We start from the raw sequence: 27,099 nt of genomic DNA on the forward strand, positions 1-27,099 counted from the left end.
CAGCCAGGAGTCAGTGCTGTGGCTCTGAGGTGGGAGAGACAACTTCAGGACACTGGTCCACAAGAGTTCTCCTAGTGCTAACGGAACTTCTCTAGGCAAGAAACACAAGACAAGGAAAGACCTACAATAACGAACCCAAAACAAATAAGAAAATGGGAATAGGAACATACATATTGATAAATACCTTAAATAAAAATGGTTTAAATGCTCCCACCAAAAGACACAGACTGGATGAATGGATACAAAAACAAGACCCATATATATGCTGTCTACAAGAGACCCACTTCAGACCTAGAGACACATACAGACTGAAAGTAAGGGGTTGGAAAAAGATATTCCATGCAAATGGAAACTGAAAGAAAACTGGAGTAGCAATTCTCATATCAGACAAAATAGACTTTAAAATAAAGACTATTAGAAGAGACAAAGAAGGGCACTACATAATGATGAAGGGATCAATCCAAGAAGAAGATATAACAATTGTAAATATTTATGCACGCAACATAGGAGCACCTCAATACATAAGGCAAATACTAACAACCATAAAAGGGGAAATTAACAGTGACACATTCATAGTAGGGGACTTTAACTCTCCACTTTCACCAATGGACAGATCATCCAAAATAAAAATAAATAAGGAAACACAACCTTTAAATAATACATTAAACAAGATGGACTTAATTGATATTTATAGGACATTCCATCCAAAAACAAAAGAATGCACATTTTCTCAAGTGCTCATGGAACATTCTCCAGGGTAGATCATATCTCGGGTCACAAATCAAGCCTTGGTAAATTTAAGAAAATTGAAATTGTATCAAGTATCTTTTCCGACCACAACACTATGAGACTAGATATCAATTACAGGAAAAGATCTGTAAAAAATACAAACATGGAGGCAAAACAATACACTACTTAATAACGAAGTGATCACTGAAGAAGTGAAAGAGGAAATCAAAAAATACCTAGAAACAAATGAAAATAGAGACACGAGGACCCAAAAGCTATGGGATGCAGCAAAAGCAGTTCTAAGGCGAAAGTTTATAGAAATACAAGCCTACCTTAAGAAACTGGAAACATCTCGAATACACAACCTAAACTTGCACCTAAAGCAATTAGAGAAAGAAGAACAAAAAAACCCAAAGTTAGCAGAAGGAAAGAAATCATAAAAATCAGTTAAGTAATAAATGAAAAAGAAATGAAGGAAATGATAGCAAGGATCAATAAAACTAAAAGCTGTTTCTTTGAGAAGATAAACAAAATTGATAAACCATTAGCCAGACTCATCAAGAGAAAAAGGGAGAAGACTCAAATCAAAAAAAAAAATGCAAAAAAAGTAACAACTGACACTTCAGAAATACAAAAGATAATGAGAGATTACTACAAGCCACTCGATGCCAATAAACTGGACAACCTGGTAGAAATGGACAAATTTTAGAATTGCACAACCTGCCAAGACTGAGTCAGCAATAAATAGAAAATATGAATAGACCATTCACAAGCACTGAAATTGAAACTGTGATTAAAAATCTTCCAACAAACAAAAGCCCAGGACCAGATGGCTTCACAGGCGAATTCTATCAAACGTTTAGAGAAGAGCTAACACCTGTCCTTCTCAAACTCTTCCAAAATATAGCAGAAGGAGGAACACTCCCAAACCCATTATATGACGCCACCATCACCTTGATACCAAAACCAGAAAAGGATGTCACAAAGAAAGAAAACTACAGGCCAACACCACTGATGAACATAGATACAAAAATCCTCAACAAAATACCAGCAAATAGAATCCAACAGCACATTAAAAGGATCATACACCATGACCAAGTGGGGTTTATTCCACGAATGCAAGGATTCTTCAATATACGCAAATCTATCAATGTGATACACCATATTAACAAATTGAGGGAAGAGAACCATATGATCATCTCAATAGATGCAAAGAAAGCTTTTGAGAAAATTCAAAACCCATTTATGATAAAAACCCTGGAGAAAGTAGGCAGAAAGGGAACTTTCCTCAGTGTAATAAAGGCCATATATGACAAACCCACAGCCAACATCGTCCTCAATGGTGAAAAACTAAAAGCATTTCCACTAAGATCAGGAAAAGACAAGGTTGCCCACTCTCACCACTCTTTTTCAACATAGTTTTGGAAGTTTCAGCCACAGCAATCAGAGAAGAAAAGGAAATAAAAGGAATCCAAATCGGAAAAGAAGAAGTAGAGCTGTCACTGTTTGCTGATGACATGATACTATACATAGAGACTCCTAAAGATGCTTCCAGAAAACTACTAGAGCTAATCAATGAATTTGGTAAAGTAGCAGGATACAAAGTTAATGCACAGAAATCTCTGGCATTCCTATACACTAATGATGAAAAATCTGAAAATGAAATCAAGAAATCACTCCCATTTACCATTGCAACAAAAAGAATAAAATATCTAGAAATAAACCTACCTTAGGAGACAACAGACCTGTATGCAGAAAATTATAAGACACTGATGAAGGAAATTAAACTTGATAAAAATAGATGTAGAGATATACCATGTTCTTGGATTGGAAGAATCAACACTGAAAATGACTCTACTACACAAAGCAATCTACAGATTCAATGCAATTCCTATCAAACTATCACTGGCATTTTTCACAGACCTACAACAAAAAAAATTCAAAGTTTGTATGGAAGCACAAAAGACCCTGAATATCCAAAGCAATATTGAGAATGAAAAGTAGAGCTGGAGGAATCATGCTTCCTGACTTCAGACTAGACTACAAAGCTACAGTAATCAAGACAGTATGGTACTGGCACAAAAACAGAAAGATAGATCAATGGAACAGGATAGAAAGGCCAGAGATAAACCCACATGCCTTTGGTCACCTTATCTTTGATAAAAGAGGCAGGAATGTACGGTGGAGAAAGGACAGCCTCTTCAATAAGTGTTGCTGGGAAAACTGATCAGGTACATGTAAAAGTATGAGATTAGATCACTGCCTAACACCATACACAAAAATAAGCTCAAAATGGATTAAAGACCTAACCGTAAGGCCAGAAATTATCAAACTCTTAGTGGAAAACATAGGCAGAGCCCTCTATGACATAAATCACATTAAGATCCTTTTTGACCCATCTCCTAGAGAAATGGAATTAAAAACAAAAATACAGAAATGGGACCTAATGAAACTTCAAAGCTTTTGCACAGCAAAGGAAACCATAAACAAGACCAAAAGACAACCCTCAGAATGGGAGAAAATATTTGCAAATGAAGCAACTGACAAAGGATTAATCTCCAAAATTTATAAGCAGCTCATGCAGCTCAATAGCAAAAAAAAACAAACAACCCAATCCAAAAATGGGCAGAAGACCTAAACAGACATTTCTCCAAAGAAGATATACAGACTGCCCGCAAACACATGAAAGAATGCTGAACATCACTAATTATTAGAGAAATGCAAATCAAAACTACAATGAGATACCATCTCACACCAGTCAGAATGGGCATCATCAAAAAAATCTAGAAACAATAAATGCTGGAGAGGGTGTGCAGAGAAGGGGACACTCTTGCACTGCTGGTGGGAATGTGAATTGGTTCAGCCACTATGGAGAACAGTATGGAGGTTCCTTAAAAAACTACAAATAGAACTTCCATATGACCCAGCAATCACACTACTTGGCATATACCCTGAGAAAACCATAATTCAAAAAGAGTCATGTACCAAAATGTTCATTGCAGCTTTATTTACAATAGCCCGGAGATGGAAACAACCTAAGTGTCCATCATCGGATGAATGGATAAAGAAGATGTGGCATATATATACAATGGAATATTACTCAGCCTTAAAAAGAAGCGAAATTGACCTATTTGTAATGTGGTGGATAGACCTAGAGTCTGTCATACAGAGTGAAGTAATTCAGAAAGAGAAAGACAAATACCGTATGCTGACACATATATATGGAATTTAAGAAAAAATGTTATGAAGAACTTAGGCATAAGACAGGAATAAAGACACAGACCTACTAGAGAGTGGACTTGAGGATATGGGGAGGGGGAAGGGTAAGCTGTGACAAAGTGAGAGAGAGGCAGGGACATATATACACTACCATACATAAGGTAAATAACTAGTGGGAAGCAGCCGCCTAGCACAGGGAGATCAGCTAGGTGCTTTGTGACTGCCTGGAATGGTGGGATACGGAGGGTGGGAGGGAGGGAGATGCAAGAAAGAAGAGTTATGGGGACATACGTATATGTATAACTGATTCACTTTGTTATAAAGCAGAAACTAACACACCATTATAAAGCAATTATACTCCATTAAAGATGAAAAAAAAGAATAAATTAGGTTACTTAGGTTCAAGAGACAACTGAGCGATTTGGGGTCAAGGGAGACAGATGCAAATATGAAGCTCATGCTGCTTGCTGTGCTGTAGTTGTCCTTTGCCTCTGAACCAGGAGTCTCATGTGTTTTGCCAGTACCTATGAGAGTGGGGAAGGCTAATTTCTTAGTTGGCATGTAGAATAAAATCTCAGACACTTAACTGCCCTTGACAACTTTTGGTGATAGGGAAAGGATGCTGACAGAGAAATGGCTTCTGGAAGAGACAGTATGAGGGCCTTTCAAGCCAGGTTTGTCATATGAAATGACCATCTGAGATCCAGTAGTGCCTGCTATTACACAAATGATGGGGTCGGTTAGTAAAAGGTCCCCACTGTCCTACCCGTTTACTGAGTGTTTAGAGATTGAGCAATGAGCATAGGAATAAAACAAGTCACCCAAAATGTTCTGATTATCCCTATTCTCCTCCAAGAGGAAGGAGAAAAGGATTTTATCATGACAATGGAGAGCAAGACCCAGGCCCCATCTACAGGCAATGTGGCTATAGCAACTGAGTCAAGGAGTCTCCAAAGATAAAATAAATGGTGTCAACAATGAAGATATAGAACTTTAGGTGGATTGAAAACGTTAGAAGTTCATTTATTTAAGCCATGAGCAGCTCCCAGGCTTCTCAAAGCTGACAGTGTCTTGTTTACTTGCATGGAACCACTCTTTCCTTCCATGTCCCCTGTTTCTTCATCTTCTTTTACTCTAGCCTCAGCTTCTTTAAGTACAAAGATAATTAGGCCTGGAGCCTGCTCCCAAGGAGGACCAAGAATTATATGCACCCAAATATAGGGTGCTGGGGAATTCAGGAAGGGGAAGGATTGAAACTTTGATGACTCTGCTGGATACAGGCACCCAAGTCATCATCCTTCCTGGTCTCACCACAAGAGGGAGGATCCAGATTCAACTGATAGATTTTGGACTGGGTTTCACAGTAAGGAAGCAAAGCTTACATGACCTAGTGAATGGGGTCCTTTTGGCTCATTTAGTTTTACTCTTGCCTCTAAGCATTCATCTAAGCATACAGTAGAAATCGATGTTACATGCTTGTACTTCCTTTTCTATTTTTACCAGAGAGGATTATCCCAATTGGAAACAAGTCACATTTAAAGAAGTGCTAGGGGCTTCCCTGGTGGCGCAGTGGTTGAGAGTCTGCCTGCCGATTCAGGGGACATAGGTTCATGCCCCAGTCTGGGAAGATCCCACATGCCGTGGAGCGGCTGGGCCCGTGAGCCATGGCCTCTGAGCCTGCGCGTCTGGAGCCTGTGCTCTGCAACAGGAGAGGCCACAGCAGTGAGAGGCCTGCGTATCGCAAAAAAATAAAAGAAAAAAAAAAAAAAGAAGGGCTAGTACCTTTAGGGCCCATAACCCTATTGACTCCTTGGAGCTACACATCTCTATGAATGATGAATTTTCCAAACAAACCATCTGGCAAAGGGAAGCAGCCTCTATCTGGAGGCACCCCTTGAAGTTCTGGACTCATCACTGATTTTGAAAATCAGTGATTAACTTGCTATTGGGGCTCTTGTTGAAATTGAACACCTAACTCAAGGAGGCTTTGTGATTCTCCTGCCTGATATTTCCATTTTGGGGTGGATCAAATCAGACTGAATGACTAATAAGTTGAGAAAGATCCAACAAGCCTAACTTTTTAAATGGAAATAGAACATTCAAGAATATAGCCAGCCTGGTCTCAGTGGCATCTTTATTTTATGTGTAAGTGTGGCAACTCTTCCTTTGGAGGAAATTTTATCAACCACTCTGCCACCCGAAGCAAAGCTGTGGATTCAATGGTGTCCCCAATTCCCAGTTTTTCCCCTAAATGCCCAGCCCTGCTTCACTGATAGTTATGCTATTCCTAAGCAATAGTGTCCACCGGACTGTGGTAGCTATTAGACCTAAGCCCCAGCTATACAAAATTGAAAATGGATGTGGTCACTCCACTCAGAGGAAGAATTTAAGGCTGTTGTCATGCCTCTGGTCAATACTCTTCTGGATGAACCTTGTCATATTTTTACTATTGCCAATGGCCTAGATGTTCCATTGCCATTTAGAAAATCAGACTGGCAGATTAAAGACTTCCCTATTTGGGGCTGCAAGTTGTGGAAACAAGTTGCAGCTACTGGTCAAACTGTCAGAGTCATGCATGTAAATGCCACATGAGGGCCCATTCTTAGATAGGACTGACTGCAATCAAGCTGCCTCTCAGATCTGTACTGATAGATTGCCACCAGTGCTGCCTGGATCTGTCACCATACTACACATGGCAACACATCCACTATCACAGACTGTGCACAAAATAAAGGATCTATGTTTCTGATGCAGACACCACCACTGCATGCCAGACTTGTGATTCCTGCCAAAAGTTGACTTGGTTATCTCATGGTGGGAGAATCGACAGAGCATAAGTCACATTGTCCTGCCCACTACTGGAAGAATGACTATATTGAATTTTTTAACACTTCTCAAAGCTAAGTGTATTGCCTCATGGCTGTTGACACTTTTTCAGGCTACAGAGTTTCTGTTTCTGTCTGATTAGCTGATTCTAGCCAGGCCATCATAGCCCTTAAAACTAATGTTCAACTTTCTGAACCATTTGCAGTCTGACAAATGGTTCACATTTTATCACAAAAGTGACTCAACAATGGGCTGATGGACACTTTATGCTTCTTACCACTCACAGTTATCTGTTACTGTTGACCTCAAAAATCATCTCAAAAAGTTTTTTCACTTTATCTTTTCTACCTCCTCCTGATATACCCATCTAAGGAAGGCAGTTTTGTCACTGAATTTAGTGTTCTCCACAAAGGAGTCATCTCCTCTCAGCAGCTTCTTAGAAAATCATCAGGACAAAAGCAATGGGGGGTCATTATAATGCCCTATATTGGAAATTCATGATTTGGCCCTGACCATTCCTGAGCATATGTGGTTCTTTCACTCAACAATAGCAACTCTATCGTTGGATGAGTGGATACACTCTCCAGATGAAGCATGGACAAAAGGAGGTCGAATGCATTCAACTTTAATTCTGATTAAGTCTTATAAAAGTGTCCTTGTCCCTCTTGCATCTGACTCCTCCATATGAAAGGTATAGGTGTAAATAGATGACTGGGGAAAAAAGGTAAAGTATGGTTACTGGAGTAGAATACACTGATATTGTCAAGGCGGAAGGAGAGGAACAACTTACATCCTAGGAGGTATAGGCAAGGGAAGGCTACTATTGAAATTCTGTCTTTCAGAACCACCCTGGAGCCTTTCTCACAAATAAAAATGTCCTTGTGTGGCTTTCCTAAACTCTTGCTGGAAGCTTAAATTTAACTGACAACTGATTCTTCTAGCCTATTAGCTATATCCAACCATGAAGTAATCACTATCACCCTTAACCTTAATGAGAAGTTTATCAGAAGCAGCAGGAGATGGTTCTAGCTCCTGCATCTCCCATGCATAATCTCAGATGTTCCCCCTTCTCAGTCATTCTCTTAGGAAGATGATTGCCGCCTTGCTGATGATAGTCATGTAGCACAGATTTAACTGACTGCCCTCAGGCAGACCCTCCAAAAACAAGGTCTATGTTCAATTACTAAACTGAATCTGGAAGGTTAATGTTTACCAGTTGGCTGGGAGGCTGCATTGGAAGCATTATAAACCTGTGTCCTCTCATTAATGTAGGCACCACTGGTGGGTCCCCACCCATTGTAAACAATGCTTTCTTTCCATGGGCATCATGTGTAACACCTATTCTTCTTGTGTGGCAGCCAGGCATTAAATTGCCTCTCTGCAGAAAATATGGTGATATGCACCTTAGTTAGGGATGGTTATAAAAGGGCTTCGAGTATTAAGGAAGCAGTGCACTGGCCATGGAAGGCATGCAAGTCAGTCTCAAATCACTGGCCAGGGTTGTTGTAGAAGATAGAATTGTCCTAGATTTCCTCTTTATGAATCAAGGTGGATTCTGTACAATCACATCCTTTCGTAACTGTATTAATACCTTGGGACAAGTAGAAAGGTCAATAAAAAATACTTATGGGTAAATCTACCTGGTTTTCTGTTATAGACTGAATATCTGTGTCTCCCTGCTCCCCAGATTCATATATTGAAGTCCTAATATCCAACGTGATGGTATTTAGAGATAGGACCTTTACAGAAGTAATTAACGTTAAATTAAGTCATAAGTATTATTGTCCTTATAAGAAAGGACACAAGAGAGCTTGTACTCCCCCTACCATGGCACACAGAAAAAAGGCCATATGAGGACTCAGCAAGAAGGCAGATATCTGCAAGCCAGGAAGAGAGCACTCACCAGAAACCAAATTGGCCAGAACATTGATCTTGGATTTCTAGTCTCCAGACTATGAGAAAATAAATTTCTGTCATTTAAGTCATCCAGTCTCGTATTTTGTTATTGTGGCCCAAGCAAACTAAGACACTTGCTAAGGTAGATCCTGGATGGGTTATGGTATTTTTTCAACTGGTTAGATTCAGTAATTTGAGATTGGGGAAGGTACATGGTTGAAGGCAATATGTTGGTTTCATCCTTATGCTTGGAGCCCTATTGATAGTAACATTAATTAAATGTTGTATGAGACAAATTGATCCTAGCCCTATTGGTCAGATTAATCTGAGTAGTGGAATACTCATGGAAAAATTTTGACAGGTGTCAAAATGGTGTAGAGATGAAAGATGCATATTGTTGGGAGACGATTTATCATCTCCTCGTTTTTGGAAAATTAAGGTGTTTCAAGTATTTTCCTACTAGAACAATGTTGCAGAAAAAATCCTTATCTATCTATCTTTGTACACATGTGTGAGTGTTTCTGCAGGAGAGAGAGAGAGATTTCTTGTAATAGAAACATTATTTTAGCTATAATCATTTATATGCCAACAAGCTGTAATCATTTACACATCTGTCAATATGTCTTGAGAATACCTCTTTGCCTATAGTTGAAAAATACTATGTTGTTTTAATTTTAATTGCCTGATAGCTTGTGAGACTGATGACTTTGTCATGTTTATTGAAGGCATTTCTTTTATAAATGTTCTTTTTATGTGCATGGCAAATTTTCTATTGGGTAGTTTTATTTTTTATTGAATTATAAAAACTTTTTATATATGAATTTTACTTTCCTTTGTTGTACATTATGAAAATACACATTCCAATTATATAACTTGTTATGAAGCTATGCTAGTGGTGTTTAAGTCATACAGAGATTTGAAAATTTTATAGCCAAATTAGTCAATCTTCATGGCATATAGATTTTCTGTCTTGTTTAGGAATACCTTTGCTACTCTACAGTTATTCTTCTATATATCATCCTAATTTATTCTAATACTTCTCAAAATTTCTTGTTTATTCAAACAGATCATTGCAATAGACCATAGTCACATCTTCTGTAAATATCTACCATGTGAGAATTTAACTTTGCAATTATTATGCACTCAAAATTTTATCATTTCGAGTCTGTTAAATGCCATCTGTTATTTCTTTTAGTTAATTGTCCATGTTTATTGGAAGGTAAAAATATAATATTCTTTCTGAATTTATACAACACACTTTCAACAGGGCAGTGGAAATTATGTTTGATCTTTCATAGAGATATTCCAAAATTGACCCAGAATTTACTGTGCAGCTATTTTTAGATAAGCATTATATAGCCCATGGCGGTGAAGATTCTTGTCCAAGGTCATAGTCCCAGTTATTATACGTGTGCGTGTATATGCTCATGTTTTCTCACTGAACCACACTGACTCTTAATTGAGGCCAAAAATGGAAATTGTTTATAGAGAAATATGTGTGAAAGTTACAGAAGAAAGATTTTAATCAAAATTATGTATTTAATTTCTCCACTTCCGTTACGCAGCTGGAATCTGAGTTCTTCCTCATTCTACTGTTTTGGATGAGAACAGATGCTTGTGATGACATCGGCAGTCTTCTCCAGCCTTCTGCTTCAGGCAGCAGTTTATGCCTTTTTCTTTGAAATTAGCTGGAACCATTTTAAGCATTTTCCCATTTCCTCTAGGCACATGCAATACCAGGATAAGGATTACAGCATCTGTCCTTCTCAAGATTATGTGAAGTTTTTTACAATGTTTCTTGATTACTTGAAGGCCAGAAAATAAAGAAGGTGAGAAGAGAAGTTTGTAGCTAGATTAGGTCAAGACATAAAAACAAATAGGTAGTGTTCAACATTTAGAATGTAGAGGAGGAAAGGAACACTTGGAGAGAAACAGGGCTATTTCACATCAAAGGTGGTTCCACATTGAGAATGGAAATACCAGGTGCCTAAAAGATTTAACTTGGTGGGTAACAGACACCACGAAGAGACTGTTCCTGTTCTGGGTTGGTGAAAGAATCTGGTATGCTGTGGATTTTCTTGCTGCATGAATTCCTTTGAGGACCATTTTTGTCCACCCAGGCCTCGTGGGAGAGGAGCAGGGCTGCTGCCGCACTTGCTTTGCTGACTTGCTGTGATCTTTCATCACTCCCAGCCTCCAGAGGGGAGTGAACACTGTCTCTGGGCGTGACATCCGAAGTCCAGGGACCCATTCCGTGCTGTGGGCACCCCCTCAGCCATCACAGCAGAACAGGCACATCCTGTTCTACTCAGTCTGCCATTCTTCCCACCTGGCGCTACTCAGAAAAACGTATTAGTACTCTCCATTGCTGATGTTCTTATAATCATGGATAGGTAGAGACCTCTGGAAGTTTCCTGAGAGAGAATTTGGCTGGAAGTTGGCAATTAAGAAAAACAAGAAAGGCATGGACATAATAGTAGAAAGAAGATTTTAGCGATGCCAGAGAAGAAAAATACAAGGAAAATACAGAAAGGAATTCAATCCAGAGAATAGAAGAATAAAAAGCCTCTCAAAACACATGTGCATGTTCACGCACACACACACACACAGAGAAGAAGGTTGCCAAGCTAATGGTGGGAAAAAATATAATACTTTTGGGTAGTGGAAATCTAGATGTAATCATTTACTCCTATATAAGATAAACTTACTCTTAAAATTAATAATGCAAATCCCCTTGCCAATAATGGGATAAAGTGCATACTGTAAGCCTGAGCCACAGTATGAAGTAGGTGATGCCATTTGCACTTTCTTATTTCACCAGATTACCCTCAAATTCTAGCAGTGTTCTGTCTCGTAGGGTCCAGCCATCATGTGGACACCAGCTATTCCCCATTATAGTGCTACGGGATTATGTCCTTCCCCAGGTATTAACACTTTACAAATTACTGCCCAGCATTCAAAAGCCAGATTCTCCATGAAGCCTTCCTTAAGCTCCTCTCTTCACAGTTAGTTATTTCCTGATTCTGAGCTCTCTTACAAGTTCTGCATCTCTATTATTGTACTAACAATACTGTGCTGTAATTGTCACGTTCTTTGTCTCTTCCACTAGATTGTGGGCTCTTTGGTGGTAGAAGTCCTATTTTTGGTAACCCCAGACCTATACTTATACCCAAAAAAGAAGAGAAACTCAGTAAATGTTTAAAGGAATCATTATCCATTTTTATTATTATTACCTACGATTTGTGTTTTTTTTTCTCTCTTCAGTGTTCTCCCTCAGAGATGTTATAGCTTAAGAATTCTGATCTTGTCTAACGTGTGAGTTGGTGTAGTATGGCCTGAACAATTGGGCAATACTTCTGTGTAGTTTTTATTTCTGATAAAGAGCACTTCATCATTGTATCTGAGAACATCTAAGCTTTCTTTCTCTGTCCGTTATACTCTACTCTTTTCTTTAATGTTTCATTTTCGGAATCACTAGGTATGTTACATCAACTACTTGATTGCTAAATGTGTTTTTGCTATGACAAATGATAACAGTACTTTTCCATTTTATTGTATGTTGATATCTCACATTATAGTCCAAGGATTTGAGAATGAATAAGTGTTGTAGAAAGACCTACTGCAACAATATTTTAGCTGTGTTGATTTCTGCCATGTGAGTTGTATGAGAAACATCAGATAAGGTGTGTCACTAAATATTTTTACTACACTGAAAAAAATGAAAGTATGCGACTACTGTTCTGATTAAGGGGTAAGTGAACTGATTTTTATTCTGGAAGGGGAAAAGATACGTTTTTAGAAATCGATATGATCATCAACTCTTTCTATAGCACTGGCTTTGGTGAAGTACAGAAAATTCTGGCACAAATATATTTTGCACTACTATACTATTCATACATGCTCTTCTGGTTTTCAAAGTGTATGGAAATACCTAGAGAGACTATGCTCCAAATGGTAAAACCCTGGGTGATTAGGCAGCCAAGGATGGTCCCAAGCTACCTCATGAAGTAGGTGATTCCATTTGCACTTCTCCATAACCATTGTGGGTGTTTACTACTATCAAACTCTAGAAGTATTCTGTGTCCCATTATTCCAAGGTCTGGCTTTTAGCTGGCTGCCAACTAATCTCAGTTATGGTGCCAGGGGATGATGTCCTAAGGAGTGTTACTCACAGTGAGGTCTGCTGATGTCTTGCATTAGAATTATCTCTAAAATGCAGCTCCCTGGTTTAAACTCCAGAACGACTGAATCAGAAGATCTGGAGGTACAATACAGAATCTGCCTCTTTAATAGGCTCCCCAGTTAATTCTGATTCAAAATACAGTTTGCAAACTACTGACCTACACTATTTTCTTTCCTCACATAATAAATATCTAAAGGAGTCAACCCTTAGTGATAGATTTACAGGTACAATGGCCCAATTGGAAGAAACAATCCTTGTGGGAAGTAGTTGATCCTTTCCATCACCTCACAAATCTAGCTTATCATGTAAAATAATTTTATAATTTTTTCATAATTATAATTTTATAATCAAAGTACTGTTAGGCACATAATGTATACACACTTATAATGTTCAAATGCATCCCCTTTTACCCCTATTGAAGCTAAACAGATAAATATGCTCCTATATGAAGATGGAAGAGTTTTACTGTAATGATCTAATTGTGGACATAAGAAATGACTGGTCTCACTATACAATTGTTTCCAGGATAATTGGTTTAAGATCTACTTTTGCAAAGATCATCATTTTTGGTAGGCGTTTCCCAATACTTGACTGGCTTATTGATAACCACCGTATACAACAGAAAGCTTTCTTCAGTTAACTACAATTATGTTTTGCAAGGAGCCGGTCTTAGAGAGGTCACCAGAGAATGACATTGCTCGAGTTTTATGAGTGTTTTCAATGAGTTTTAGTTGGTAAATAAGTAAGGTATTTGCTTATATACTGCTTACAAAAATAATGTAAGTTAAAAATAATAAGGAAATGCACTATGATATAAAACTTTGTGAACCTGACTGCTTGTTTCTTTATGGGATGAAGCATAACTATTTGGGGGAGAAATCTTATTCCTTCCTGCGGATACTCCCTTGGCTCACTTTTGTAAAAAGAAATTCAGTGAATTCCTCTTCAGGTAAGTGTCCTCAATTTTATTAAGAGGGATTAGACTCCATCCTAGTTTAGTTGATTATTAAAGCATGTCTGCCTATATCAAAAAAGCAATATAGATTAACTTCACTCCCAGACTTGCCAAAGAGTATTACCTAAAAGCTTCTATCATGAAATACAGGTCAAAACTTAGATGAGAGACTATCTCTGGAAGATTGCCTGAAAGAACTAAAGGCAATCTGTTCCTCTAGATAATCTTCAGTTTGACTTTGGTTCAAGCCAGTCTTGGATGATATTGCTTGCTCCATTACCAACTTCTAGTCCCAAACATAAGTGAAATCTCTTATGGAACTAGGTTTAGGCATAATGGCATAATGCCAGTGTTATACATTGAAATATATTATACAATGACCTGGTGATATTGGTTGTTTTATTTAAAGTTGTTGAGGACATTATTCATTACATTATACACTATAATACACATGAAGAATCACAATAAAAATTTCTCTCTGGTTGAATTTCTGAAAATAATTTTAAATCTTTTGAACAGTTTTTTAACTGTATGATCCCCAGCTCATGTAACAAGTTATTTTTTTTCTGTACTTCCTAGCATGTAATTTCAGTACTAACCTCACCTCTGGATTAATTTTACATTACTAAACTTTGTAATTCCTTCATCATGATTTCCTCATTTATTTAAGGAAAGTCTTCTTGCGCTGCTCATATTTGTGTATACTCTTAATTATGTTCTGTAAAAAGGCAGCATATAAATAAACATAATAATCATAAAGCTTATCCTAGAGAAAATAATGATTTTTAATGGTTCTGAAATCTCTTGCTATAGAGAAAAAGGCTAAAAGACCAGTTTACCATAACATCAGCTCTCCAGGCATCAAAACAGACCTAATATGCAGAAATTACTATTTACTTTCTAGATCCATCTTGAATCCTCAAGGGTATACTAAATATTGCTGCTCTGTCCATATTTAGATAAGGAGACTTGTAGACTAGAAATTAATATTAACTAATAACTTTTTTTTGTTTGTTTGCTATACCTCCTGAGAAAAGTAGCTGAGCAGGCCACCTCTGTGGGATCATTGTCCTTGTTGTATGCAAAGTTAAATGGTTCAGTTTTCTAACACTCATGAATGCGTATTTTGGACACACTTGAAACTTAGCCTAACTAAGTAGAGTTTGTTACCAAAGTCTAGTCAATAATATTGTTGAATGCTTCCTCTTAACTTTCAAGGGAAATAATTGCTTTCTCCTAAGCCCCCCTTTTTTACTGTAGACCTGCTTATTGAACTTTCTGATATAAGACAGACCACTGACCAGTCATGATCACTAAAGGGAAAATGTTTCCCAAGAGTGATGCAACGTGAAGACAAAGAAGCATAAACATTATAAAGACTAAATTAGGACTGAAACTCCCTCTACAAATCTCCTGCTGTGTCTCAGTATAAGATTAAGTCTGTTATAGATGCAGGTGTCCTAATATCTTATAAATCGGTATTTGTCCTTTTTCAATACATATTCTTGGAAATAAGTTAACACATTACTGATCATTGGATCATTTTTTCCTTTATTAATATGGAGGAAAATGCTTTATTTTTTTCTTCAAATTATGGCATCTCACCGATGTGAAATTTAGCAGTTATCCAGTAATAGCCAGAGTATACAATTGAGACTAATAAAGGAATAAGAAGTGTGTGTGTGTGTGTGTGTGTGTGTATGTGTGTGTCTGTATGTGTGTGGTGCCAAGGATGGGAGCATTCTTTTTATTCTATTTGAATTTATGTTAAAAAAAAACTCTATATGTATAGCTGATTGACTTTATTATAAAGCAAAAACTAACATGCATTGTAAAGCAATTATACTCCAATAAAGATGTTTTAAAAAACAAATTATTGGAGCTTCCCTGGTGGCGCAGTGATTGAGAATCTGCCTGCCAATGCAGGGGACATGGGTTCGAGCCCTGGTCTGGGAAGATTCCCATATGCCACGGAGCAACTAGCCCCGTGAGCCACAATTACTGAGCCTGCGCGTCTGGAGCCTGTGCTCTGCAACAAGAGAGGCCGCTATAGTGAGAGCCCCGCACACCACGATGAGGAGTGGCCCCCACTTGCCGCAACTAGAGAAAGCCCTCGCACAGAAGAAGAGCCAACACAGCCATAAATAGATAAATAAATAAATATTTTTTTTTAAAAAAGGCAAAATTCCTTTAAAACACAAAAAAACAAATTACCTATCCAAAGACACATGTCAAATTGGAAACAATGGAAATAAAACAGTTCATTTAGAGGAAGACTATTTATTAAAAAGAGCATATAACTGAGCGTTTTCAACCTGCTTGCCTCTCTGCTAGCCCCCAAACATGATACACACCTTTTAATGAGAAATAAGCATTTGTTTCTTTTGTCACAGATCAAAGGTCTAAGGCAAAATAAAACCAATTTCTTTGTTACTATAAAGATGTAAGATAGGGAATGAGTCTATGTCAATATCACCTGTGGCTCATCCAAGAAGAACAGGCTCTCTTAAGGCACTATTTTTTTATTTTTATTTTTTATTTATATATATATATATTTTGCAGTACGCGGGCCCCTCACTGTTGTGGCCTCTCCTGTTGCAGAGCACAGGCTCCGGACACGCAGGCTCAGCGGCCATGGCTCACGGGCCCAGTCACTCCACGGCATGTGGGATCTTCCCGGACCGGGGCACGAACCCGTGTGCCCTGCATCGGCAGGCGGACTCTCAACCACTGTGCCACCAGGGAAGCCCTTAAGGCACTATTATTTAAGGTATTCTGCTTACCCAGATGGACTCCTCAGGGTACTGGAATCATGGGTGCAAGTTAGTCAGGTCTACCTCATTCAAGTACTTTTTTTTCACCAAAGCTGAAGCAGCCTTTTTAACTGAGAATTTCATATAAATTACAACAAGGAGGACTTTTTGTGATAATAGCAGAAGACATACTATTGAATAACTTATGAATGATTTATTAGTCATTAACATATTTTATTATTAAATTAGGTGGCATTAAAATAAGATATAGTTATAATGTAAATCTAATATAAAAGTCAGTTCCTCTTCACTAGTTTACTGAATATTTTGGTATGACTAAAGGAACTGTTTTTGTTCTACCCCTGCCTAAGATTTTCTCCCTCATTTGTCCATTTTGTGTGACCTGTTGAGCATATTCTGTTTGAATACTTATTCATATCTTAAATATTTCCACACCAATCCATGTTAGATAAATCAATCTCTCTGTTTGCAAATTGCATAAAGTTTTAACATTAAAATAAGAAGTTACTATCAGTTGTCTTTGCATAATTCCTCTCATTTATACTACTGCATAAATCTGTACAAATATTAAAACTTAGCGAAATTCATTTTCTCAAAACACCCTCTTCAAAACATCTTGTTGTCACTGTTTGCTAATATACGGAAGGCAGTATATTGCAGGGGTCAGGGAGACCACCATTAATGTTAACTAGGACACATGTAAATTAATTAATTAATTGTAGTGCCTGCCACATAATGAGTTCTCAAAAAATACGAACTGTTATAAATAATAATTATTATAGTACAAAATTCCAACTCTACTTGCTGTGTGACTCAGGGTAAGTTTCTTAATCTCTCTGAGCAGTGAATTTCCATAATGATGTCTACTTGTTACGGCACATTAATAGGATACATTGGCATAAAGATTAAATGAAATGATCTGGTAGAGTACAGTATTTGAAACATTGTTGGTAGACTCAGTCTTCGATCTGCTTCCTGTGCCACATAACTAAACATCACTTTAGCTGTGGTTTTATCGTGCAGTTGTTTAATACCAACTTAATGTGTGATCTATATGAGCATAGTGGGAAATATCTAGGTGCTTGCTGAATTGTAAGACTAAAGTAAGATTCTAAGACAACAAGTGAGTTGTTAGGCAGAGTAGATGTCAGTTTATAGGCTAAATAGAGGCAAAAATACTTTTGAAGAATAGCCAGTAATGTCCTCTTGGTCTCTACTAAGGAAAAAGTGAACAATAGCTGGAAGTCTTGCCGAGATCCTAAATGTTGATTTGGTTTAGTGCTTTCTGTCCTGTGTGCTCTAGAATATTCCCAAAGGAAAAGAATGAAACTGGGAAGTATCAAATTGTGTTGACCTTCAGATAGGTCTCACAAAGAGTTCAAAGAATAGAGGAAGGGAGACTGGTTCAGGCTGCACCCTACCTGATATTAAACAACCAGTAATTTTGTACATTTCCCTCTTACTCTAATAACCATTAGATATTTTAGTGCCCACTGTGTACTTAATATTGCACTAAAGAAGACTGGAGTCAAAGAACTGACCTCAAAGAACTTATAATTGACTTAAGATGATTAAATGTATACGATTGAAACAACAGTGAGAAATATATGGGTTGGCCAAAAAGTTCATTCAGGTTTTTCTGTACGATCTTATGGAAAAACCCAAATGAAATTTTGGCCAATCCAATAAAACAACATATAATTGAGCATTATATTTTTTAGTACAGAACACAGGTAAGGGTTCATAGGGGCCAGAACATGGTGAACAATGGGGTGGCAAATGAAGAGTGAGTTATATAAGAAGTAGGGCCTGAGTTAATTGATAGAATTTTGAAAAGCAGAGGAAAAAGGGAAATGTTTATTTTATTGATGTATTTTAGAAACACTTAAATAGAACTTAGTATGTGCCAGGCACTATAACAAGCATCTCACTTAATCCTTATAACAAACTTATCATTCCCACTTTACAGTTGAGGGAAACTGAGGTACAGAGAATTTCTAGGTGGTTGGTCCTATGTGCACAGAGATGTGAAATTGAGAATATATATTTCCTCTAACAATATGAATGTAAGCCTGATCAGATGCATCATGTATCCACTAGTGGGAAATAAATTTTTACAGGAACATGTTAGCAAGTACCCTAAAAGTGAAACAAAAGTTTGTGTTGACCATTTGGAATCAATGACAATTTTTCAGCAGGGGAGTAAAATGATGAAGAGTAGGATGAATAGTAGGGAGCACTGTCTAATGGAGTGAGTTGTTAAGATGGGGAAACATTAGTCAGAGAAGCTAGCTAAAAATTTAGTAATCCATGCATGAGATAACAAGACCCTGAATTAGAGTGTTAATGGAAAAAGAGAGAATAGTGTCAGGAAAATATAAAAAGAAAGTCAACAGAATTTTTATTAATAATATCAGTATGGAAGACAAAAAGCAGGAAGAGTCAGGTAATGGTTTTGAGTCTTAGTAACTAAGAGGCAGTTAGTGGTTCCTCTATCAAAGACAAGGATGTCCGAAGGCATTCTGTGGTTCTAGGAAGTGGTCTGCTGCTGAGATGAGGCCATATGTAATTATTTTCCCGTGTGTCTGCCTCTCAAGCTTTGCCTCTTGAGTAGGCTTTTTGGAGCTGCAGCTTTCCCAGATTTATTGCACTGGCACTGGGGACTTGAATGCAGAGATAGAAGGCACATCCTGTAACTGCAGATTTGGGAATTCTCAAAGCTGGAATCATGGCTTTAGGAGCAGACTGTGTGGCTGTACATTGCACCAAACTACTGGGATGTTTTCAGCACATTATTATTATTATTTTTTTGTCATCCCTCTACTGCCTGGAGGAAGTGGAGGTGGGCAGCCTTCAATGCCCTTCCTCCTCTGGGAAGAAGGCATCTCATGCTCCAAGTAGCTTAGCCGAGACCCTTCTTCCAGGCCACAACTTCCCCACATGGAATAACACGCTTAGAGAAAGCCTAAGGATACATTATGCACAGGCTGCTATGGTGGCAACAGGGAAACCAAAAATCAGTGTCCTCTCAGCTGGGGCTCTGATGCACATGGGTGATGATGGAGGTTGTCTGGACTATTCTTTTTTTTTTTTTTACATCTTTATTGGAGTATAATTGCTTTATAATGGTGTGTTAGTTTCTGCTTTATAACAAAGTGAATCAGTTATACATATACATATGTTCCAATATCTCTTCCTTCTTGTGTCTCCCTCCCTCCCACCCTCCCTATTCCACCCCTCCAGGCGGTCACAAAGCACCAAGCTGATCTCCCTGTGCTACGCGGCTGCTTCCCACTAGCTATCTACCTTACGTTTGGTAGTGTATATATGCCCATGCCTCTCTCTTGCTTTGTCACAGCTTACCCTTCCCCCTCCCCATATCCTCAAGTCCATTCTTTAGTAGGTCTGTGTCTTTATTCCTGTCTTAATGGGCAGTATTAGGCTCAAATGCCAATTAAAGCTCTGCACTCAGCCAAAGTAAATTTAACTTCTACACCTTTCTCTTTGGATTTTTGCCACATTTCACTGTTTTCTTCAGTCTGTTAATTGGCCCATGCTTCCTTTTTGGATTCATTTGACCTCGTGGGTGGCAAAAGCGACTCAGCTGTTTGTTCCTATAAGGAAAAATTATTTGATAAATAGCATCACCTATGTGGTTTTGCTTCCAGCCATGACTGAGGTTAGTTCATTTATAAAATGGGCTTTTAAAATGTGTTTCATACATAATATATACTGGGGAATGAATGACTTGGAACAAAGGCTCTGAAAACTGCCTCTCCATTCGACAGACCACTCAGTAAGAGAAATTTTCCCACGGGCAAGTTTTGTCCTCTCCTCTCCTCTACTTATAAGCTTCTTTCCCACATCATCTATAATTATTGATGTACTGTATGTCTAACTATCACATGGGACTATTGGTTTGCATTCTATGTAAGATAGATGATTTCTGTGTCAGCTGCTGATTGCAAAAAACATTAATTAAATTTATTCATAATAAAAAACAATACATAGATAGATGATAAGTAGATAGATAGATAGATAGATGAAAGAGAACTATAAGGACAAAATATTTGTATTTTATAGCTAGGTTACTCACATGAATGTAATAGCGGTACTACTGTGAGGGCTCTGCCAGCACTGGCTTAGGATTGGGACTCTTTGTTTAAAACTGATGATAGTTATTTCACTAATTTTTTTTGAGAGCTGCTTAAAGAGACACAAGCGAGATGAAAGGCTTATATTTAAAAGTATCCCTGCCTATATTTCTAAGGCAGGTATATTTTGAATCAAAATAACTTCTTACTATTTTACTCTCTTTTTAGCCTGGATAATGAACTAAGATGAGCTATTTCACTTTGATATTTTCCTTTTAGATTCCAGAGTTCACTTGGTTTGATTAAGTTTTGGTTTCTCCACAGTGACCCACACAGATTTGTTGAGATTTAAGAATAAAATATCATGAAGAGATTTTTATTCACTTATATAACCAATTCCTTACTTGCCTGCAGTTCAGAGTCCCCACTCAAGTTAATGGATGTAGATACCTGAGACTAAGAAAGAATGGAGTTCGATAGAATTGGTAAATCCCTCCTTTGACAGTACAATCTGATTTAATGTCATGTTTGATATGTTGCTGAAACTGAGAAAGTTCCTTGCCCACTACTGAGAAAAGTGAGAGGAAAATGTTATTGTCCTGAAGGATATCAGCTAGGTTCTCTAAATCTTGTTTTGGGTGACCTGTAGTTGAGACAGATTTTTTATTCTATTCTGCCCTTCTGTGAAGTTCTCTCACTTATAAGACTGGTTTACTTGCATTAAATTTATTTTTCTTATACTAAGAGGAAGGGTGAATTCTTTGTTTAAGAAGCATAAAGTGGGAAGGATGTGACATTTAGCTCCCCAATCAGTAAAGGGATGAAAACTAAGTCTATTGCCAACAAATGCATTTGGAACGCATTTCTCCTCTAGTGATATTTATCAAGGGTTCATATATACATGGCACCATGCTAAGTACTATACAATACAAATTAAAGAGATGTGGTCCCTGCTATCTGCCAGTTTACATCTTCCTTTGATTCAAATGCTATAGCAGAGTGCTTAAAAGGGCCAAGTCAGATCATGAAAGTTATATATCTCTCCCTAAAGGATAGGTTATTGAGGTTTCTCTTTATGTGCTGAGCTGGGTGTGGGATGCAGAAGTAAGTGGCAAGGGCACTCTATGCATTTCCTCTGCTAATTATTTGCCAAGGTGTCTAAGCGTATGAGGTTTTAACTAGAAATTCCATAAATTGTTTCTGGTTAGTACTAGTAGCTAAGGAAAGAAAACATTCATCTTTCTGGAGCCCTAGAGCTGATTGCTCAAAAGAGCAACTTCCCCTTTTGCATCTTACCCTAGAATTTTTAAAATAGATGTCTTCATCTCTGTTAAAAACCAAGTGAGAAACATAGATATGCTCTCTGCTAGTCACAACCATGGACTTATGAGTCTTGTAGACAGTTTTTTTTTAAGTTACTTTGAGTGGCCATGACGTGTGGTATGATTGGAAAAGCCCAGACTGAAAGTTAGAAGGCCTGGATTTTAGTCCTGGCCCAGACACTAAATAGCTGATTAAGTAGGGCAAGTCGTTTCATATCTGGGCTTTAGTATCATCTCAAAATTAAGAAAACGGAATTAAATACTTTTCTGTTTTAATATTCCCTGGGACTACATGTGACCTGACCACGATGGGGAAGTTGTACAGTCATTTGAGAGACAGTAAAAGGAGAGGTGATGTCTATTTATTTATTTTATGTTACCATTGTTTTCATAACTTATTCAGAAATATAAGTGAAAACCACTGTTGTAGTCAAATATTGCAGAAATCAATTGGTGATCTGATTAAGACTGTAATAGGTAGCCTAGAAACCCAAGAGGAAAAAGCCTTTTGTTTAACAATTATAATTGAAGATACAACTGACTAGATAGGATCTCATTTTACATTCTGCACAAGTAACTGCATAATCTCAAATGTAAAATTTGGGGGATAGGATATTTGTCCAAAGTCATTAGAAGTATATTTTATTTTGCTCTCAGGAAGAAGAGGAGGGAGAAATCTGACTTCATCTCCTCCTTTCTTTTGGATGTCATGGTCAATGGCAAATGGAAAGATCCCAGCTGGAAGACTTCCACTAAATCTTGAAGGAAAGCAACAAGCTTAAGATAAGGATATAGGGAGCAGCACGGTCCTCCGAATGGGCAGAATTTTGAAGCCAGGCAAGAGCAGATGTAAACATTCTTCCACAATTTGGCAAAGGTGAAACTGGGATTGTTTGAGGCCAGCTGTTTGGCTGACGTGGTCTTGGTGCTCCGGCCGGGCATCAAGCCTGAGCCTCTGAGGAGGGAGAGCAAAGTTCAGAACGTTGGTCCACCAGAGACCTCCCAGCTCCACATAATATCAAACAGCAAAAGCTCTCCTAAAGACCTCTATCTCAACGCTAAGACCCAGCTGTACTCAACGACCAGCAAGATACAGTGCTGGATACCATATGCCAATAGCAAGACAGGAACACAACACCACCCATTAGCAGAGAGGTTGCTTAAAATTATAATAAGGTCACAGATACCACAAAACACACCACCAGATGCAGTCCTGCCGCAGAAAGACAAGATCCAGCCTCATCCAGCAGAACACAGGCACCAGTCCCCTCCATCACGAAGCCTACACAACATATTGAACCAACCTTACCCACTGGGGGCAGACACCAAAAACAATGGGAACTAGGAACCTGCTGCCAGTGAAAAGGAGACCCCAAACACAGTAAGTTAAGCAAAATGAGAAGACAGAGAAACACAGCAGAAGAAGGAGAAAGGTAAAGACCCACCTGACCAAACAAAAGAAGAGGAAATAGGCCATCTACCTGAAAAAGAACTCAGAGTAATGGTAGTAAAGGTGATCCAAAATCTTGGAAATAGAATGGAGAAAATACAAGAAATGCTAAACAAGGACCTAGAAGAACTAAAGAGCAAAAAAACCATGAAGAACAACAAAATAAATAAAATTTAAAAATCCCTAGAAAGAATCAATATCAGAATAACTAAAGCAGAGTAACAGATAAGTAACCTGGAAGATCAAACAGTGGAAAAAAACTACCACAGAGCACAATAAAGAAAAAATAATGAAAATAATTGAGGTCAGTCTCAGAGACCTCTGGGACAACATTAAATACACCAAAATTAGAAATACAGAGGTCCCAGAAGAAGAAGAGAAAAAGAAAGGGATTGAGAAAATATTTGAAGAGATTATAGTTGAAAACTTCCCTAATATGAGAAAGGAAATAGTCAATCAAGTCCAGGAAGCATAGAGAGTCCCATACAGGAAAAACCCAAGGAGAAACACACCAAGACATGTATTAATCAAACGATCAAAAGTTAAATACAAAGAAAAATATTAAAAGCAGCAAGGGAAAAACAACAAATAACATACAAGGGAATTCCCAAAAGGTTAATAGCTGATCTTTTACCAGAAACTCTGCAAGTCAGAAGAGAGTGGCGGGATATATTTAAAGTGATGAAAGGGAAAAACCTACAGGCAAGATTACTCTACCCAGCAAGGATCTCATTCAGATTTGACAGAGAAATTAAAATCTTTACAGAGAAACAAAAGCTAAGGGAACTCAGCACCATCAAATCAGCTTTACAACAAATGCTAAATGAATTTCTACAGGCAAGAAACACAAGAGAAGGAAAAGACCTACAATAACAAACCCAAAACAATTAAGAAAGTGGTAATAGGAGCACACATATAGATAACTACCTTAACTGTAAGTGGATAAAATGCTCCCCCCAAAAGTCATAGAGTGGCAAAACGGATGCAAACACAAGACCTGTATATATGCTGTCTGCCAGAGAACAACTTCAGACCTAGGGAGACATAAGAACTGAAAGTGAGGGGGTGGAAAAAGATATTCTATGCACATGGAAATCAAAAGAAAGCTGTAGTAGCAATTCTCATATCAGACAAAATAGACTTTATAATAAATACTATTATAAAAGAAAATAAAGGACACTACATAATGATCAAGGGATCAATCCAAAAAGAAGATATAACAATTGTAAATATTTTTGCACTGAACATAGGAATACCACAATAGATAAGAAAAATGCTAACAGCCATAAAATAGGAAATCAACAGCAACACAATCATAGTAGGGAACTTTAACACCACACTTTCACCAATGGACAGGTCATCCAAAATGAAAAATAAAGAAACACAGCTTTAAATGATACATTAAACAAGATGGACTTAATTAATATTTATTGGACATTCCATCCAAAAACAACAGAATACACTTTCTTCTCAAGTGCTCATGGAACACTTTCCAGGATAGGTCATATCTTGGGTCACAAATCAAGCCTTGGTAAATTTAAGAAAATTGAAATCATACCAAGTAACCTTTCCGAACACATTGTTATGAGACTAGATATCAATTACAAGAAAAAATCTGTAAAAAATACAAACACATGAAGGCTAAACAATACACTACTAAATAACCAAGAGATCACTGAAGAAATTAAAGGGGAAATCAAAAAATACTTAGATACAAATGACAATGAAAACACGACGACCCAAAACCTATGGGATGCAGCGAAAGCAGTTCTAAGAGGGAAGTTTATAGCAATAAAATCTTACCTTAAGAAACAAGAAACATCTCAAATAACAACCTAACCATACACCTAAAGCAATTAGAGAAATAAGAACAAAAATACCCCAAAGTTAGCAGAAGGAAAGAAATCATAAAGATCAGATCAGAAAAAAATTAAAAAGAAGTGAAGGAAACAATAACAAACTTCAATAAAACTATGAGCTGGTTCTTTGAGAAGATAAATAAAATTGATAAACCATTAGCCAGACTCATCAAGAAAAAAAGGGAGAAGACTCAAATCAATAGAATAAGAAATGAAAAAGGAAAAGCAACAACTGACACTGCAGAAATACAAAGGATCATGAGAGATTACTACAAACAACTATAGGCCAATGAAATGCACAACCTGAAAGAAATGAAAAAATTCTTAGAAAAGCACAACCATCTGAGACTGAACCAGGAAGAAATAGAAAATATGAACAGACTAATCACAAGCACTGACATTGAAACTGTGATTAAAAATATTCCAGGGTTTCCCTGGTGGCACAGTGGTTGACAGTCCTCCTGCCAATGCAGGGGACACGGGTTCATGCCCCGGTCCGAGAGGGTCCCACATGCCATGGAGCAGCTGGGCCCGTGAGCCAAGGCTGCTGGGCCTGCACGTCCAGAGCCTGTGCTCTGCAACGGGAGAGGCCACAACAATGAGAGGCACGTGTACCGTAAAAAAAAAAAAAAAAAAAAAAAATCCAACAAACAAAAGCCCAGGACCAGATGGCTCCACAGGTGAATTCTATCAAACATTTAAAGAAAAGCTAACACCTATCCTTCTCAAACTCTTCCAAAATATAGCAGGGGGAGGAAAACACCCAAACCATCACCCTGATACCAAAACAGACAAAGATGTCACAAAGACAGAAAACTATAGGTGAATACCACTGATGAACATAGATGAAAAAATCCTCAACAAAATACTAGCAAACAGAATCCAACAGCACATTAAAAGGATAATACATCATGGTCAAGTGGGGTTTATCCCAGGAAGGCAAGGATTCTTCCATATACCCAAATCAATCAATGTGATACATCGTATTAACAAATTGAAGGAGAAAAACCATATGATCAACTCAAGAGATGCAGAAAAAGCTTTTGACAAAATTCAACACCCATTTATGATTAAAAAAAACCCAGAAAGTAGGCATGGAGGGAACTTACCTCAACATAATAAAGGCCATATATGACAAACCCACAGCCAACATCATTCTCAATGGTGAAAAACTGAAACCATTTCCTCTGAGATAAGGAACAAGACAAGGTTTTCCACTCTGAGCAGTATTACTCAACATAAATTTGGAAGTTTTATCCACAGCAATCAGAAAAGAAAAGGAAATAAAAGAATCCAATTCAGAAAAGAAGAAGTAAAGCTGTTACTGTTTGCAGATGACATGATACTATGCATAGTGAATCCTAAAGATGCTGTCAGAAACTACTAGACCTAATCAATGAATTTGGTCAAGTAGCAGGATACAAAATGAATGCACAGAAATCTCTTGCATTCCTATACACTAATGATGAAAAATATGAAAGAGAAATTAAGGAAATACTCCCATTTACCACTGCTATGAAAAGAATAACATACCTAGGAATAAACCTACCTAAGGAGACAAAAGACCTGTATGCAGAAAATTATAAGACACTGATGAAAAAAATTAAAGATGATACAAACAGATGGAGAGATATACCATATTCTTGGATTGGAAGAATCAACATGGTGAAAACGACTCTACTACCCAGAGCAATCTACACATTCAGTGCAATCCCTGTCAAACTACCAATGGCATTTTTCACAGAACTAGAACAAAAAAATTCACAATTTGTATGGAAACACAAATGACACT

This window comes from Pseudorca crassidens, chromosome X (genome assembly GCF_039906515.1).
Source record: "Pseudorca crassidens isolate mPseCra1 chromosome X, mPseCra1.hap1, whole genome shotgun sequence".
Taxonomy (NCBI): Eukaryota; Metazoa; Chordata; class Mammalia; order Artiodactyla; family Delphinidae; genus Pseudorca; species Pseudorca crassidens.